Source organism: Cryptomeria japonica, chromosome 11, assembly GCF_030272615.1.
Source record: "Cryptomeria japonica chromosome 11, Sugi_1.0, whole genome shotgun sequence".
Taxonomy (NCBI): domain Eukaryota; kingdom Viridiplantae; phylum Streptophyta; class Pinopsida; order Cupressales; family Cupressaceae; genus Cryptomeria; species Cryptomeria japonica.
This window is the reverse complement of record NC_081415.1, coordinates 233442214-233459886: the sequence shown is the minus strand read 5'-3', so window position 1 is coordinate 233459886 and position 17673 is coordinate 233442214. Positions and strand designations below refer to the sequence as shown.

Below are 17673 nucleotides of genomic sequence, written 5' to 3'. Positions count from 1 at the left end.
TCCTTACACTTTGGTAACCCTAAAGCTTGCCATCATCATTTTGCATGACCACACATTTTGCGAGTATATTTATTTCAACATTTCCCAATATTATGTCCTTTACTACCTCTCCCACGGTTCTCGTCTTGTGAAATTCGGCTTCTACATCTGTGCACTATAATTTGCTTGAGAGTATCGAAAAGTTTTAACATATTTGTTTTATACTCAGCTGTAAATTTTTCACATGCTCCTATTGCACTTCCACATATTGATACGGTGTTTGTAACTTCAGCATCTGGTAAAACGCTTTGTGGATATTCATAACCCGTTCCATCGGCTCCATTTGGTGCTGACTGGGAATATGCCGGCAATGGTTGCTGAATTAGGTTTTACACCTTTTAATTGCTTTTGCTTGAAAGTTTCTAAAGCCTTTCAACAAATCGATTCTGTACAAATCTTAATAAAATCCTCCATCCTTTGATGAATGTGCATTCCTGTTTTAAAGCTTTCATTGCTCAGGGAAAAGCTGCAATTTCAAACCTTAATTTCTGAAAATCATATTCCCACACTTTGTTTCTAAACTCTTATTCATATCTATCACGGTGTCTGCAGTTATAACAAGTGCTGTAGGGCAGCGTAGTTCCTGCCCAGTGCTGCAAAGGTGGTTGTGGATTGGTTTAGTTCTAAGAATGGCAGTGTTGGAGGTCTGTTCATGCATGCAATTGTCTCAAACAAAATAATGAGCCATTTGAGCCCACTAGATGACTGAGCATGTTTCAATATCATATCCTTATGATATCAAAATTTCAAGTCAGGGTGCTAGTGGGATTTTGTACTGATGTTTCAGTGGAGTTTCTTCAGCCCACATCAGAGCTTGTGAAAGATCATGTAGGCCTTTATTTGCCAAACTACATACAGTGCCACCATTGGAAACCAAGCGGTGGTTTTCATCCCCAGAATCTAGGCATCCATCAAAGTAGAGGACACGAGATCCCTTGCTTTTACAAACCTTCTTAGAGCTGCTGGGTTTATCAAAGGGAATACAACCATTTCCATCAACATCAGCCTCAAAACCATCAAAAGAATCTGAAAGAAGTTGTCAACAGATCAGCCTAAAACAAGACTTGATCGTGCCATGCATTGTGCCATGAGATGAATGATTTAGGCATCTGAAACTCTCTGATTTTCTAACCAACGCCATTAAATCCTTGGGACAATTTGTACAGCTATTGGACGAAAATGAGCACAGTTCATAGTAAACAGAATCCTTCAATCTATGAGCTCCCTCACACCCTCGCATCTATGCAAAATGTTACAACAAAGACCAGGCACGTGAACTGCTCTATAAATGCCACCTGCAGATGGATATACCGTAATTGCCAGCTGTGTCCAGCGTCCTCCAGAAACGGTAATCACAAGATTTTGGTTTTTGCCTCCTTCCTATTTGCCTCTGCATCCTCCAACGAGACCCTGCCAAAACACACATGTGCCAGACAGTCGCTAAAGCCCGATCACATTTCTGTAGGAAATATGGAATTAAAGTTTTGCACAGGGAAAACTAAGCAATGCTATTGGTTGTTCAGATCATGTGTAATAACCGTTTAATGCAGACCCTCCAGGGGGGCGGGGCCGGAACTAATAATTTCCATCGATATGCCTCAATGGATGTCCATGAACTCTCATAAAGTGTGTTCGAATCCTCCCATTTGCCTTAGGCAGGAGAATACTGGCAAAGATGTATAATCTGGCTCTATACCTGTTCATTGCTTTTACTCGAAAGCTGCTTAAAATCTTTTCAACAAATTTATTTTGTAAATATTCATTATACTTTGATGAACATGCTGTAGCCACGAGTTGACATCTCTTCGAGGCGTTATGTCTTCAGTGCACATGTCGTTTCTACATTTCTTCATCTTACAATATCCGGCAAAGTCCTCTATCATTCTTTTGCCGATTCTTTACAAAACTCACTTGGTTAGTGTCATATTGAATAATAAATTCCTCTTCCTATTTCTTCGCTTGTAAAAAATAGCTCCATGTAAAAACATTTATCATGATGATAATAGGTCATTAAAATTTATTCAATTGATTTTCATTGCTATTCCCAAAAACTCTCCCTTCATTATATTTGGATGGGTCTCCCTTTTTCACAAGTTAAAGCTCGGAGCAGAACAATGAACCCTAAGGCTGCCTTATTAAATTTGGAGCACAATTTTATATATCCTTTTTTTTTTCCTCAAACCAGGTTGCTTACTGTCTACCGGGCTGACATTGCGGGCTACCCTTAAATCACACACACTAAGCTTTGACTACTTAGGTGGTGATGTGGGGCCCGTTGAACCTATTCCGTTCCTGAACCCATTTCCGTTCTCTAAACGGTCACTGTCGCAGTCAGCAGTGACCATTACAGTCAGCGTCAACAGTTCCCGCGTATGATGAAAATCAAATTCAAATTCACTGTTTCTTGTGGACAGTTTACAACACCCACTAAACTTCCACCACTGGGCGGGAAAGGTGTTTGAGTTGGATTTTTAATTAAAATAAATTCGGTAAATTTTGTCAGATATTGTAGTTGCATTAGTTAATTTTGTCAGATGTTGCAGTTGCCACTTCTCTGGTTGGCGTGTATGCAAAAAGTGAAAGCATAGTAGACAAGGCACGTGAACTGTTCGACCAAAAAACCTGAAAGAAATATGGCCTCATGGAATGCTACCATTGCAGGATCAGCACAAAATGGTTTTGTTGAAGCCTTCGAGCAAATAAAATTGGCAGGTCTAAGCTCAGTCTCTGCAACCTTCCCCAACATCCTCTTGGAATCGATAGGCATTTTGAAGAAAATGAAAACAATTTTGAATTATACATACAAGTATGTCTATACCCATTTTACCTTATTATCTCTTCCTACAGTACAAAAATTATTAGCCATGCATATAATATATTTTGTTTGCTAATTAAATTTATGTTATGCTTCTCATACTCCTAGATAATTGGAGTGAAAAGGCATTTTGTATGGAGAGAAAATGACATTGTTAATTTCAAAACAATTTTATTAGGATTTCGTCTTTTTTTGTCTAAATGGATACCTTATGTCTTTAAGTGTGTTAGTTTTTTATTAAAGACTTCATATTATTTTTCAAGTGTAGCAACAGACAAATATAGACATGAGTTTTTTGTTTTTTGGAGATGTTTTTTTCTTAAACGGATGTATTTTCGCAACTTTTATGATCACAAAGGGTAACTTGTTTGTCCTACAAATAATCTAAATGAAAAATAAGACCCATGTTAGGTTTTGTATCTAGCCTCTAAGATTTATTTTCTAAGAGAGAGTATCACGAGAGGTTAAAGAATTTTCCTGTACAGATATCTAATACAACATTCATAAAGAGCTATGAATTAAAAGACAAAACCCATATTCTCTCATAGGAAAAGATACAAACTCTACTTGTATTATTATATGTTTATTCAAGTTCATATTGTGTGTTAATAGCCCTAATAACTTTTTCCAAAATAGAAAGATAATTCAATTAAAGTCTCAAATCTTAATTGTTTTGACAATTCTTTCTTTTATGGTGCCAAGTGAATGGATCAAAAAGATATTACAATTAACATTAGTGGATTTCAATATCTCTTGGTCTCACCATCAAAGTGAACTCAAACAACCCGTCAAGTAATACAACTATATCTAAATTATTTGTAATAGTTGATATCAAATTTATATTAATATCGTGGAAGAATTAGCTTAACAATATTTTCTACAAGATTGGAAAGGAAGAATTGAAACTATAATTAAAATATTCAATCTATCATGCATGAGCTACATGCTCATCAGTTTAGCCTCAAAATAGTGAATCAAATGTAAAATTATTGAAAATGTACAGTTGTTTTTCCTTTGAATTGAACTATATATTTGTGGTGTTACGAATATTTAGAGAGTGGGACATGAGTTGATTGTAAAGAAACTGAGTTTCTTTATGTAATATGAAATTATCTTTGTTTTTCTACTAAAAGATGAAATTTAGGATAGAATGTTAAATTTGAGCAAGGGGGAGAATATATGGAATTAAATGTCAATAAAGGGGCAAAAATGATGAGAAAATGTTGAATGTATGGAAAATGATGCAAATGGATATTAATAAGAATCTAGTAATGAACCAAGCTTAAAATAAGAGAATGCTACATGTCATTAAGGCATTCCCATCAAAGTGAAAACACAATTAAATGAGAATACATGTACTAACTTTTGAATATATGTCCCAATCATAACACTCTATAAAAAACATTTCCTTTTGGCATAAACTAACATTGCTAATGCCCTTAACTTATTCCATATTTTTAGATATTCTTGCAATCATAGCCATACATGTGTAGTATTATTTTTAATGGTGCATTGAACATGCATAGTACTTTCCTTAATACCTAGTGAATTATGTTGATATTCATAGATAAGAAATGTGAGTTGTTATTCTAGTCAACTTGTACTAGTATTTTTTATGTTTCACCAAGAATTCTTAGATTCTCCTTCAAACCATGAATTTTGGTTACATCTACGCAAAGGAAAATTAATATATTTATTTTGCCTATCTATATCAATATATTATTAATTCACACAAATAGTTGGTTTAATTCAATTTACTAAGATTAGGAACACTTCAAGTAAATGGAAAGATTTTTTACTGGTGAGAAGTGGGAGAGGGATGCTTACAATTACTCTTCCCATTTTGCATAGTTCTTTTGTTTGAATAAGTTATGTTATCTTTTTTCTATGATAAGCTAATCATTTATATACAACAATACAATGGGCCCCTTGAAACAATGATTAGCATTTTCATTGATCCTCTTGAGCAATTGACAAGTTTCTACATGGTCCATGCAATAACAAGATCCCCAAGTCATGACATGACATTTTAAGTGGGCCCACTATGTATTTCAATAGATCATCAATGAAAAAACATGAGGTGATATTGTACTTAACACCTTGTAAGACATTAAGTCAAAGATCTATTATCTTGTACAATTTAAGATAATTCCTAAGAAGAAATGTTTGTAGGTGCTTATTGGTAATTCAATGTATATGATGTATGGTAAAGGAATCATTTGATGAGACGCGTTTAAATGATGATAGTTTTCCTTCGTTGGATACCCATGAGTTAAGTTTTCCTCCGTTGGATACCCATAAGTTACCCAATTTAAAAGCACTTCAAATTTGGCTTCATTCTCCAAAATGATAAGAGAGGACTGCATAGGCCAATAAACTCTAAAATATGTGTAGGCTCAATCAAGAATTTGATTTATTGTCAATGAAAGGTTAATATCTTCATATGGGATTTGTAGGTAAATTTAACTCCTTAGAGTTGAGTGCCTAATGAGGTAGGGAAAAGGATAAGGAAAAATATAGCATTAAGGATGCAAGTGGTCATGCCACCATTAACGTTTTGTCCCTCCCGAGTTGACAGAGGTAGTTGTTGTTGGTGATAGCCAATATAAATCAAAATGGAACTTCCCACATCAAATTCAAACATGATCTTCCCACACCAATATAACAATGAAATATAGTATCATGAACCAACTTTCAAAAGAGAATCCAATTCCATGAGGAGTGACCAAACTTGTGATAGCATGTTGGTATGAGGATTTTTTTTGTGATTATAATTAATACCCATTTGGTGTAAGCCATGATGTTGACCATGACATTATTTCTTTCTTTTATCTACACATTTTCTTTTAATCTAACCATAAATGTATTTAACTCATATGAATTGGTGTGAGAAGATCTACATGTGAATCCTTGATATTGTAAGGTTTTGAGCCTAAAGGATATTGTACTTTTTTTTCTTGAGCCTTTGATAATGGTAAATTGTTAAGTGTGCTCCTTTTGGCAATTAAGGTATTTTTCTTCTTTATATTACTTCTTTCATTTGGTTCTCTCCTCCTCTTGGTTCTCCATTTTCTATGTTCATGATCGAGTGAGTTCATGATATGTAGGAAGGCATCCTTAAAATTGTGTTAATAAGAGTAGATGGGATCACTTTTATAGAAAGAAAATAGGTGGGATAGAGCTTGGCATGTCAAAGGATAAAATTCTTCTACTAGAAGAGGAGGTAGAACATCTAAACTCGTATGACGGTCATCTCAGAGAAAACTAGGGCTTGTGAGGAGATTGAGGTAGTAGTGGATAATAATGGGCTAGAGGATTTAGATATGATTAGGATTGGTATTAGGTAGGAATAGTAAGGTCTCACTGCAATGGGTTAAAAAGTGGTAGAAGTGTCAAGTGTAGGAGGATTGGTAAGAAAATAATGGATTAGGGGAGGCTACAAAAAAGGTAGAGATTCTAGGTGGAGAATCATAAAGAGTCAATATGGGCTCCTTAGGAAAGTCTATGATCAATCCAGATTAGTGTTGAAATTTGTAGACACCTAAAATTGTCATGTCCTAATTAAATAATTTTATTTATTTATTTGATTAATTCACTTATAGTCTTCTAGCGTTTCCCTAAATTAAATAAATATTTTATTTATTTTATTAGCCCCACTTTCTCTATTAATTAAATAGATCTTTATTTATTTAATTAATTCATTTAGCTTTTTCCCTCCATGACACTTGTCATTCATCTCTTAATTTACCTTTAACCACCTTCTTAATATTTTATCATTTTCTCCACCTACCCTTTAATCCTAGCTGACCATTTATCTTTGCACCTTTTCATCCCATCCCTCCATTTTCTAAGGTGTTCTCTGTATAAGAGGATTCATTCATCCCTTTACAACCCTAACTTACTAATTCATATATCTAGCTCATGTGATCAATCACTCTTGAGCATCTACACAACCATAATTTATTCTTTGTTGAACTCTTGTGCACACATAAAATCTCAAAGAAACCATATCAGACAAGATCGATGGAGATAGGAAACAATGGAGATCAAACCCTACCAAGCATGCAAATGGTATAATCTTTCTATTTTGTTGGTTTGCATGTTTTAGCTTCTTCATTGGTGTATGGTGGATTTTTTTATTGTAGAACTAGGGTTTTTATGTGGTTGCATCTTTGTTGGTTTTACAATAGTTTATCATCCCAATTTCTCAATATACAAAATTGATTATTCTTTGACTAGCTAATTAGCTAATGCAATGTTCCTTCTTAGGTCATTCTTGATTTTTTCCCTAAAACAACAATTCCAACTTAAGTTGAAGAATGCAATTAATTTACAAATATTATTTAATAATAACATTACCAATTGCAAGGCACTATTTATTCTTAACATATTAAAATCTAAGATTATTCTTAACATTTGATTTCTAATTATTACTCATTATTTGCAATCAATATTTATCTCATATATGTAATTTATATCCTGGTTCCCACTTGATTTTTGAATTTTACAATTTTCCAATTGATACCTCCCTCAAATGTGATTTCTCTCTTTTTATATCTCCCTTAGTGGAGGGAGTCACACTCCTTCATTTGGTAAGGGATGCCTCTCTCCATCAAGCGCAACATGAAGGTAAGGTTTGGTTATCGTTGCCTTAAAACCTATCATCTAGTCAACCCTTTTTATAAACGAGTAATTTGGAATTATTTCTTTTTAATTTTATATCTTAGTCGATCCTTAATTACTTATATGCTATCGACAAGGAAAATCATTAATGTGAGTTGCAATTTATTTTGTGTGAGCATTGTCTTTATGGTAGGGGCAAGATAGTTAAAATCTATTCTTTAATTTCTATTCAATCCACATAAGCAATGCCAAAATTACTAAATATCTTGAACAATTTAGCCATGCATCTTGTTGGGAATTCCTTTCTATAAGATACTTGAGTAGATCAATTTGGAAAATAGGTTGAATGTGATGGTTAAGCATGTGGAAAGGTGTAGTAGAAAAAGAGGGTAAATGTTATGGTCAAGTAATAAAGGCGAGTTAATAGATGGAGCTAGGAAAATTGGAGAGTATTAGGATTACAAGTAAAGTGAACATGAATGGGTTAACAATCTATGGTTGGGTCTCCATCAAGCATGGGGTGAGAAAGATGATAAGGTCAAGGGAGATTAAGATATTTTAATTTTTTGAGTCAAAATATAAGCTTACCTCTATAATCTTAAACACTTAAATATTTCTAAATCTATTTTCTAGTATGTAGCTTCTTGTTAATAGATTTAAGTTATATGGGTGTATTACTTATTACATTTGATTTAGATTTTTTTTTAATATTTATTTCTTCAACAAAAAAACTATCAAGGTTTTCAGATTAAAAAAGCGTATATACTTAATTCTATCATTTAGCTTTTTGCAAAAAAATTATGAAGACATTTGATTGCTAGAAGATTTAAGTGAAATACATGAATCCTATATATACCTACTTCATTCCATCACCACCAATAAAATTGACTTAAAGATAAATTAAAATGACCTCAACTCTAAATCTAGAACTTTATTGCATTTTATTTTCCCTAATTTAAACAATGTATCCTTCATGATTTTACCATGGATTATATCAAACAATCCCATGTGTACAAACATGTGATAAACATGTAATCATAATTAATGATTTGTAAGACATCATTTAATTTAATGGCTTTTGTGCTTGATGTTGACTTCTCTAACATGGAAATAGCATGGTAAACAATGATTACATGTAGCTATATCTATGTTTACTCCATAGTGTCTTTTTAAGAATATCAATACATGAAAAGTGATATGAAATAATTGTATTTTATTTAAAATAAAGAGCATTTTTTTTGTATTTGGAAGAAGTGATAACTTGTGATCCATTTTTCTTCCATAAATCCATGTAAATATGTATTGAAGGTGGTGAAGCTAAAAAATTTATGATACACTTCATTAGATCTTGAAATAGTTACAAATTTGAGATTTACAAACACAAGGTTTACAAATCAACTTTTCGAAACCTATATCATATATGCATGGAAGTTGCTTCCTAGTGTAATAATAGAAATTAAGAAAAAAAATGAAAACATTCAAGAAATATTGTTGATGGCCATCAATGTTATTATTAAAACCGAATTATATCAACATCTTAAAATAAAAATAGTGCATGAGGATTTTTTTTTAAATTTTAAAATACTTACAAATATTTTTATTACTTATTATAAATATTTAACCTTCAATATAAACTGATCTCATATTTATTATGTAAAAAAATTAAACAATTACTGAAAAAAACATCACCCTTGAAATCTCTTCATAATCATATTAAGATTGAAATATAAATGAATTACATCAAAACAAAAAAATAAAAATAAAAGCATAACAATTCTTTTATTATATTTATTAAATTAACAGTTTCCACATGGTTTGAAGAATTTTCCACCAATAGAAGCTATAAAAATCCAAGTTGAGACAAATAAAATAATAAAGCAACAACATTTCTGATGATCTTAAAAAATTGTTGAAGGAAACTTCAAATAGATCTATCATTTGATTTTTGGGAATGTAAAACAATGGTTGCAAGAATGGGTAACCATTGAAGTAAACACTTTTCAATATGATACCCTCGTACGTTGTATCCAGCGATGCAATTGAATGACAACCCTGGAGTATATACCGCAGTTGCAAATGACTCCACCATTTTCTGCACAAACATTCAAACACAGAGTAAATGAAAGCTACAACCACCAATGGCATTCCTCATTGTATGTAATATAAAATGAAGGGCTTACCAGACGCGAGTTTCAACTGTGCAAATGGATTTCCTTCCGCACCAATTTGCATGAAGTGTAGACTCGATATTAGTCATTCCAGTGAGTTTTAAGTAAAATCAAACTATTAATGTTGAAAGTGAACAACTTACAATTATGATGAATAAGATTTAATATGCAACAAATAACAAATAACCTGTCTGTTTAAACTCTTCCCAAATTTAGCCTACCCCATGGCCAAGAGAGTGAGGCCATCAGAAAGTAGACCGCCCACTATAGGTTGGGTAGTGGAGTTCCCAGCACTGCAAGTGGACTCCAAAATTGATATTTTTTTAATGAAATATATCTTTATACAATTTAAAGAGAAGCTAGATATAATCTGAAAGTGAATATTACCTGTGAGGATTTCATGTTCAATTGCCCACATTGTCGTATACATGCACAAATTCAAAAGCACAATAAACAATACAGCCGACTTCATTATATCCTTGCTTGTTTTCAATGAAGTAGATAACCAGGATGCAAAAGATCTGAAGAGGAAGTCTCTTTCAATGTGGAAGTCAACAACAAATCGCACAATTTTCATATGCATATTTTGCCTGGAGCATATGTCCATTGTTATCAAACATTTCAAGACATCCACCAAACTTCCGCCAGCAACGCGGGAACAATGAATTTGAGTTTGAATTTCCTTATGCGCGGGAACAGTGAATTTGAATTTGACTTCCCTCATGCGCGGGAACTGTTGACGCTGTCTGTAACGGCCACTGCTGACTGCAACGGCAAACGTTTAAGAAACGGAAATAGGTTGAGGAACGGAACAGATTCAAGAGGGCCCCACATCATCACCTAAGCAGTCAAAGCTTAGTGTGTGTGATTTAAGTCAGCCCGACATTGTGACATTGTGTATCGTGGGAAAATTTAAAATCATCCCGATCGTTGAAGTTACTCCCATGAAGGTTGGGTAAAGAACGGGTTGAATATAATATTTTATTTAAAATGTCAAATGAAGTTTTCCTTGTAATTGATTTTAGTTTTCTTCTTGTGTTTAACTTAAAAAATCAATATTGCAATGTCATTAGGCAAGCCGGACATGTTGGGCTCTACTCTTGTGGGAGCCACATTTTAATCCCACATAGAGTGCAAAATTTTGAAATATTAAGCTCTACTTGAATTTAGAATTATAATGATTTTTTTAATTTAAGAAACCTTAAATTTTGCAAACAAATTAGGATTCCAATAGTGTGGTCCAAATGTATCACTTAGCAAGAATAGAAGTGGTAACCAAAAATTATAAAGGAAACAATGAAGCTAAACCATGGATCACACATCTCAAAGATGCAAATAGAGGCATTACAATGTAAAAGATAATTTAATTATAAAGATATAAGTGTATAATTTAAAAAATATATATTTTACTTTATTAGAATTATTCAAGCTTATATAAAAATTAAATTAAATTATATATATATATATATATATTAAACTAGAAAATGCATAGCACAAATGCTTGATTTTACACTAAAGAGAATCAATGTTACATATATTACCTTAATAAAAACAAGAAGTAGATATTTTGTAAGAAAATTTTGTGTAAACAATAAAAAGACATTTTAGCACTTAAAAAAATATAATGCATGTCTTAGACCAATGAGCACTAAACTAAATCTCAATATACAATGAATTGCAATTCTTATCACTTGCTTGGCTTAATATTTTTATTTTTCAAATTGTCATATGGTTTAGGCAAGTTTTTAGGTATTAGTATGTTTAATTTTTCTTATCAAATTTATTTTACACATCCACCAAATAAATATTTAACTTGAATTATCTACAAAATCATTTAACAAATTATTTAGAGTTTGCATTTAAATCTTAATATTTTAATAATAATAAATTGAAAAGATGTGCATAAGGTGAAATAATATTTATTATGTTTTAATTTAATGATGTAAAGAATAATAGCATAATGTAATATAAAACATTATTATTATAGTCATAAAAATTATAAAATAGTAATATAATGTTTTAAATATAAATATTCTAATAATTGAAATTTTAATATTGATAATAATATAATAAATCAATAATATAATATATTAGTAATTAGAATAATAAAAAATAATAATCTAATAATAAAAAATAATAATCTAATAATTTTACATTAATAATATAAAATTAATATTTTTATAAATAAGCCGAGAGGCTTCTACAATGGCAGCAAATTTATGCGTTAAATTTGAGGGATAAATATAAGATTAATATACTATATAATATATGATTAATATATAATATAATATAATATAATATAATATTGTGAATTTCAGAGAAGGGATCAATTACACAGAAAAACAGGTATGTGACTTTATTTTAATAGAATTTAGTTTTTGACTCTCAGTTTTCTCAGAAACTAGACTCTATTAGAATAACAGAGAGGGTCTCCAACTTCAACATCCTTTTCAGATAGAGGTATTTGATATTTCCTCAGGCTATACCTATCATTTTTTATCCTTTCTAAATACTTTATATATGATGTTTCTCTTCGAATAGCCATCGTATATTTCTCCATTGCAATACTTCATAAATTATTTCATGTGGATGAATCATTTGATCGTTTTGTATAGTTGGAGTCATCAATGTTGATATTTGTTTTATGATTTCAAGAGTATGATTTGTGTGGGGTAAAGAGTCTACCCAGCCAAATATTTTCGAGGTTGGGTTGGTCTCAACCTCCCTTACCAATCCTCAAGCTTTTTATCAATCTTGGTGCCCAACAAATTAAGTTTCCCTGGAAAAGGGCACCATGGTGTTCATCTATGCCTCCATGAACTCATATGCCTTATTGCAAGGCTCACACATTTATATAGACCGTGAAGGATTCTCGGAAATGCTGACTACTTCAAATTTGTGTGGAGGTTTCTAAAACAAATACATTTTAAGCATATACTACAATTGTGGTCTTCCATGAAAGCAGATTTCATTGAGGCATTCTATTAAACAACTCACAAGTTTGTGTATGCTTCCACGAATAGTCTATTGCACTTATATGATAGGCTATCATTTGTGTTACATCATATATATAAAATAAGGACATTTGGTGATCGAAACTTTCATTATTGTGACAAACAACAAATTGTAGTTCATGTAAATATATTCCTGCAAACCATAGCTAGATAATTCACATGTATTTCTCCGTGTTTCATATATCCACATTAAAAAACTTATTACAAACTGCACCTGCATAATTTATGCAGGTGGGGAGGCTCTCCACATGCATGAGGAGTCTCTCCTCCCATGTAGCGTGGGAGATGGAAACCACGCCCCAGCCTTTGTTATGTTAAGCGTGCAGGAAGCATCCAACAAGACGTTCTCACTTAATTTTTATTATTATATTATATAGTGTTGTTGCCAATTGATTCTAAGGCTCATTTGTTGCATAGTTGAAATCATATAGTAAAATGAATTTGTACCATGAAATCATATATTGCAATGTTCATTCAGTGGTTTATTTATTTATTTTTTATGTTCATCATTTGGTTCATATGATAAACATCTGGCGTCATAAATAATATAATGGTTTTTTTATCAGTTTGGAAGCTTTAGACATAGAAAAACATAATAGTTTTTTAAATAAGTTTTGAAACTAGGTTGAAGTTATGAAAATGAGGAATAAAAAATAATTTAGTTATATATTATATTTAAATGTTGGTTAAAATAGATTTTATAAATTTAAAAGGGTGAGGTTTAATTTGTTATGTTTTAAATAAGATTATGATTAGGTATTAATTAGGGTTAAGGTTTAGTAAAATTTGAATTATCAATATGGTTAGGGTTAACAACCATTTCATTTATTTTTTATTTTTTATATCTATATCATTAGTCATATTCATAGAGAGAAAAGTTTGATGAAATTGTTTTGGATGATAAGTTTGCTTCCTCTGCACCCACTTGCTAATGAGGTTGCTAAGGGTGGAGAATTTTGGACACTTTTTAGATAGTTCAAATGAAAAAAATTAAATTAAATTAAAAAATTATTAATGGTGTATTAAGGAGCTAATCAAATCAATTGTAAATCAAAATAGTATTCTATTTACAATTTGAGAAGTCTTATATGATTGATACTTCTTACATATTAATTTAAAATAAAGTTGAAGGAAAGGATGAATTATTATTATAATAAAATTTATCTAATGTTTTTAAAATAAAAAAAAAGCATAAAACATAATAAGTCTATTCTTAATTCTAAAATCAACACTAACATTATAAAAGATTATACTTATTTTAATCATTATTATATTATAACCCTTTCCCTAAAATTAAAACTAATATAATTCTTTATATAAGGTGTAATGGTTTGGAAGACACCCTTATTATATTATATCAAGATTTTAGTCTTTATACTTAGTTCAAAATTTAAACCCCATACCTAATCTCAAGTATTATCATAGACTTAGTTGAAACCCCATACCATAACCCTAATCATAAAACAGGAAGAATTTTAGGCACTTTTTAGATAGTTCAAATTAAAAATATAAAATAAAATAAAATAATTATTAATGAAAAATAAAAAAATTATTAATGGACTATTGACCATCTAATCAAATTAATTGTCAATCAAAATAGTATTCTACTTACAATTTGAATTAAATTTCAATTAATAGTAATCTTAATTGTAACCCCAACCAGAGTTTTAACTAAAACTAATTTTAACCCTAATATGTAAAAGTCCATAATGTTTAAGAAAGTAAAAAGAGAAATGTAATAATGGGGTTCAAAATTTAAACCCCATACTAATCTTAGGTATTATCATAGACTTAGTTGAAACCCAATACCATAACCCTAATCATAAAACAGGAAGAATTTTAGGCACTTTTTAGATAGTTCAAATAAATAAATAAATAAAAAAAATAAAATTATTAATGGAAAATAAAAAAATTATTAATGGACTATTGAGGATCTAATCAAATTAATTGTCAATCAAAATAGTATTCTACTTACAATTTGAATTAATCTTAATTGTAACCCTAACCAGAGTTCTAACTAAAACTAATTTTAACCCTTGATACTAACACTAATATGTAAAAGTCCATAATGTTTAAGAAAGTAAAAAGAGAAATGTAATAATTTTATTTAAATGATTATCAAAATAGAATTAAGTTAAATATGCCATCATCAAAATAAAATTAATTTAATTATTTATATAAAGTGTAATGGTTTGGAAGACACCACTTATTATATTATATCAATATTTTAGTCTTTATAATTAGTTCAAAATTTAAACCCCATACCTAATCTCAAGTATTATCATAAACTTAGTTGAAACCCCATACCTAACCATAAGCATAATCTAATCATAATTGAACCCAACCCTACAATTAACCCTAACCCTAATCATAAAACATGCATAATTGTAAATCAAAATAGTATTCTACTTACAATTTGAATCAATTTAAAATAAAGTTGAAGGCAAGGATGCATGATTATTATAATAAAATTTATCTAACATTTTTAAAAGAAATTCATATAGGTTAGCATAAAATACAATAAATCTATTCTTAAAACATAAAATAAGTATGCTCTTTTATATTTATTGTTGATTTACAATTAATTTGATTTTATAAAAGTCCATACTTATTTTAATAATTATTACTTCAATTCTCAAATTAATAGTAATCTTAATTGTAACCCTAACCCAATTTCTGACTAAAACTAATTTTAACCCTACCATTGATTCTAAAATTAACAACAGTTATTCTAATTGAAACCTTGACCTTGATACTAACACTACTATGTAAAAATCCATAATGTTTAAGGAAGTAAAAAGAGAAATGTAATCATTTTATTTAAATGATTATCAAAATAGAATTTAAATATGTGATTATCAAAATTAATTTAATTTAATTTTGCAATCCTAACCCTAACCCTATGACATAAACCCTAACCCTAGACATAAAACTAACCATAATCATAAATCCCAATCCTAACCACAACCTTAATCCTAACCCTAATCATGATGTAAATCCAAACCCTAACAATGATGTAAACCCTAACTATAACCCTAACTATCTATAAATTGTAAACCTAACCCTAACCTTAACCCTAAATCAAAAACCTAACCATTAACCTAACCCTAACAATGATGTAAACCCTTACTGCAATCCTAACCCTAACCATTAACCTAACCCTAAAAGTGATGCAAACCATAAATATAAATCCAAACCATAACCATAAGTATTAATATTAACCCTAACCCTAGACACAGTTCTAAATTTAATCCTAAATCCTAAGCCTAACCATAATGTGAACCCTTTCCCTAACCTTAATCCTAACCATGATATAAATCTAAATCCCAACCATTAGCCCAACCTTAACAATGATGTAAACCCTAACTATAATCCTAACTCTAACCCTTAACCCTAACTCTAACCCTCTAATATAAACCCTAACCCTAATATTTTTATATAAACCCTACCCCTAAACATAAAATTAACCATAATTGTAAATTTTAATCCTAACCTTGATCCTAATCCCATGATATAAACCCTAAGCCTAGAGATAATCATAACAATAACATTAAATCCTAACCCTAACAACAATCTTAACCCTAACCCTAACCTTAAACCCTAAATCCAAAACCTAACCATTAACGTAAGCCTAACAATGATGTAAACCCTCACTACAATCCTAACCCTAACCATTAACCTAACCGTAAAAGTGATATAAACCATAACCATTAGCCAAACCCTAACCCTAACCATGTTGTAACTACAAACCGTACCCATTAAATTAACCCTAACAATTATATAAACCATAAGCATAATCCTAACCTTAACCCTATGATATTAACCCTAACCCTAGACATAATCCTAAACATAACCCTAAATCCTAAGCATAACCACAATCTTAACCCTAACCCTAGCCTTAACCCTAACCATTAACCTAACCCTGAAAGTGATGCAAAACACAACTATAACCCTAACCCCTAACCCTAAGCCCAACCCTAACCCTAACCCCTAACCCTAAGTCTAACCCTATTATATAAACCCTAGCCCTACACATAATCCTAACCATAACCTTAAATAATAAGCCTAAACACAATCTTGACCTTGACCCTAACCCTAACCCTAACCATTAACCTAAACCTAAGAATGATGTAATATCTATCTATAATCATAACCCTAACTGTTAACCCTAGCCCTAACCCTATGATATAAACCCTAGCCATATACATAACCCTAACCATAATTCCAAATATTAAGCCTTTCAAGCACAATCATAAACTTAAGCATAACCCTAACCCTGATGCTAATCCTAACCCTAATGTTATGATATAAACCCTAACCCTAAATGTAAAACTAGCCATAATCATAAATCCTAATCCTAACCCTAATCCTAATTCCAAGATATAAACGCTAAACCTAGAAATAATCATAACAATAATACTAAATCCTAAGCCTAACAACAATCGTAACCCTAACTCTAACTTTAAACCCTAAATCCAAACCCTAACCATTAACATAATACTAACAATGATATAAACCCTTACTTCAATCCTAACAATAAGCATTAACCTAACCCTAAAAGTGATACAAACCATAACTATAACCATAACCCTGACCCTTAACCCTAAATATAACCCTATGATATGCATCCTAACCCTACACATAATCCTAACCATAACCATAAATCTAAAGCCTAAACACAGTCTTAACCCTAACCCTAACCCTGACTCTAAATATTAACCTAACCCTAACACTGATGTAAAATCTATCTATAATCCTAACCCTAACCCTAATCCTATGATATAAATCCTAACCCTAGACATAATCCTAACCATAATTCTAAATATTAAGCCTAACCACAATCTTAAACTTAACCATAACCCTAACCATTGTGCTAACCCTCACCCTAACACTGTGATCTATAAATTGTAACCCTAAACATAAAACTAACCATAAATGTAAATCCTAATCCTAACCATAATCTTAACCCTAACCCTGATCATGATGTAAATCCAAACCCTAATGATTAAACTAA

General features: G+C 30.9%; 1 long non-coding RNA gene across 1 annotated transcript; it reads right to left on the bottom strand.

Moving 5' to 3' along the window:
- Positions 1–9490: 9490 nt before the first annotated feature.
- Positions 9491–10207, bottom strand: LOC131859771 (uncharacterized). Its single transcript, XR_009359350.1, has 3 exons — positions 10033–10207; positions 9658–9938; positions 9491–9569 (listed from the first exon to the last, which is right to left on the bottom strand). It is a non-coding gene; the product is annotated as an uncharacterized LOC131859771 (long non-coding RNA).
- Positions 10208–17673: the final 7466 nt, after the last annotated feature.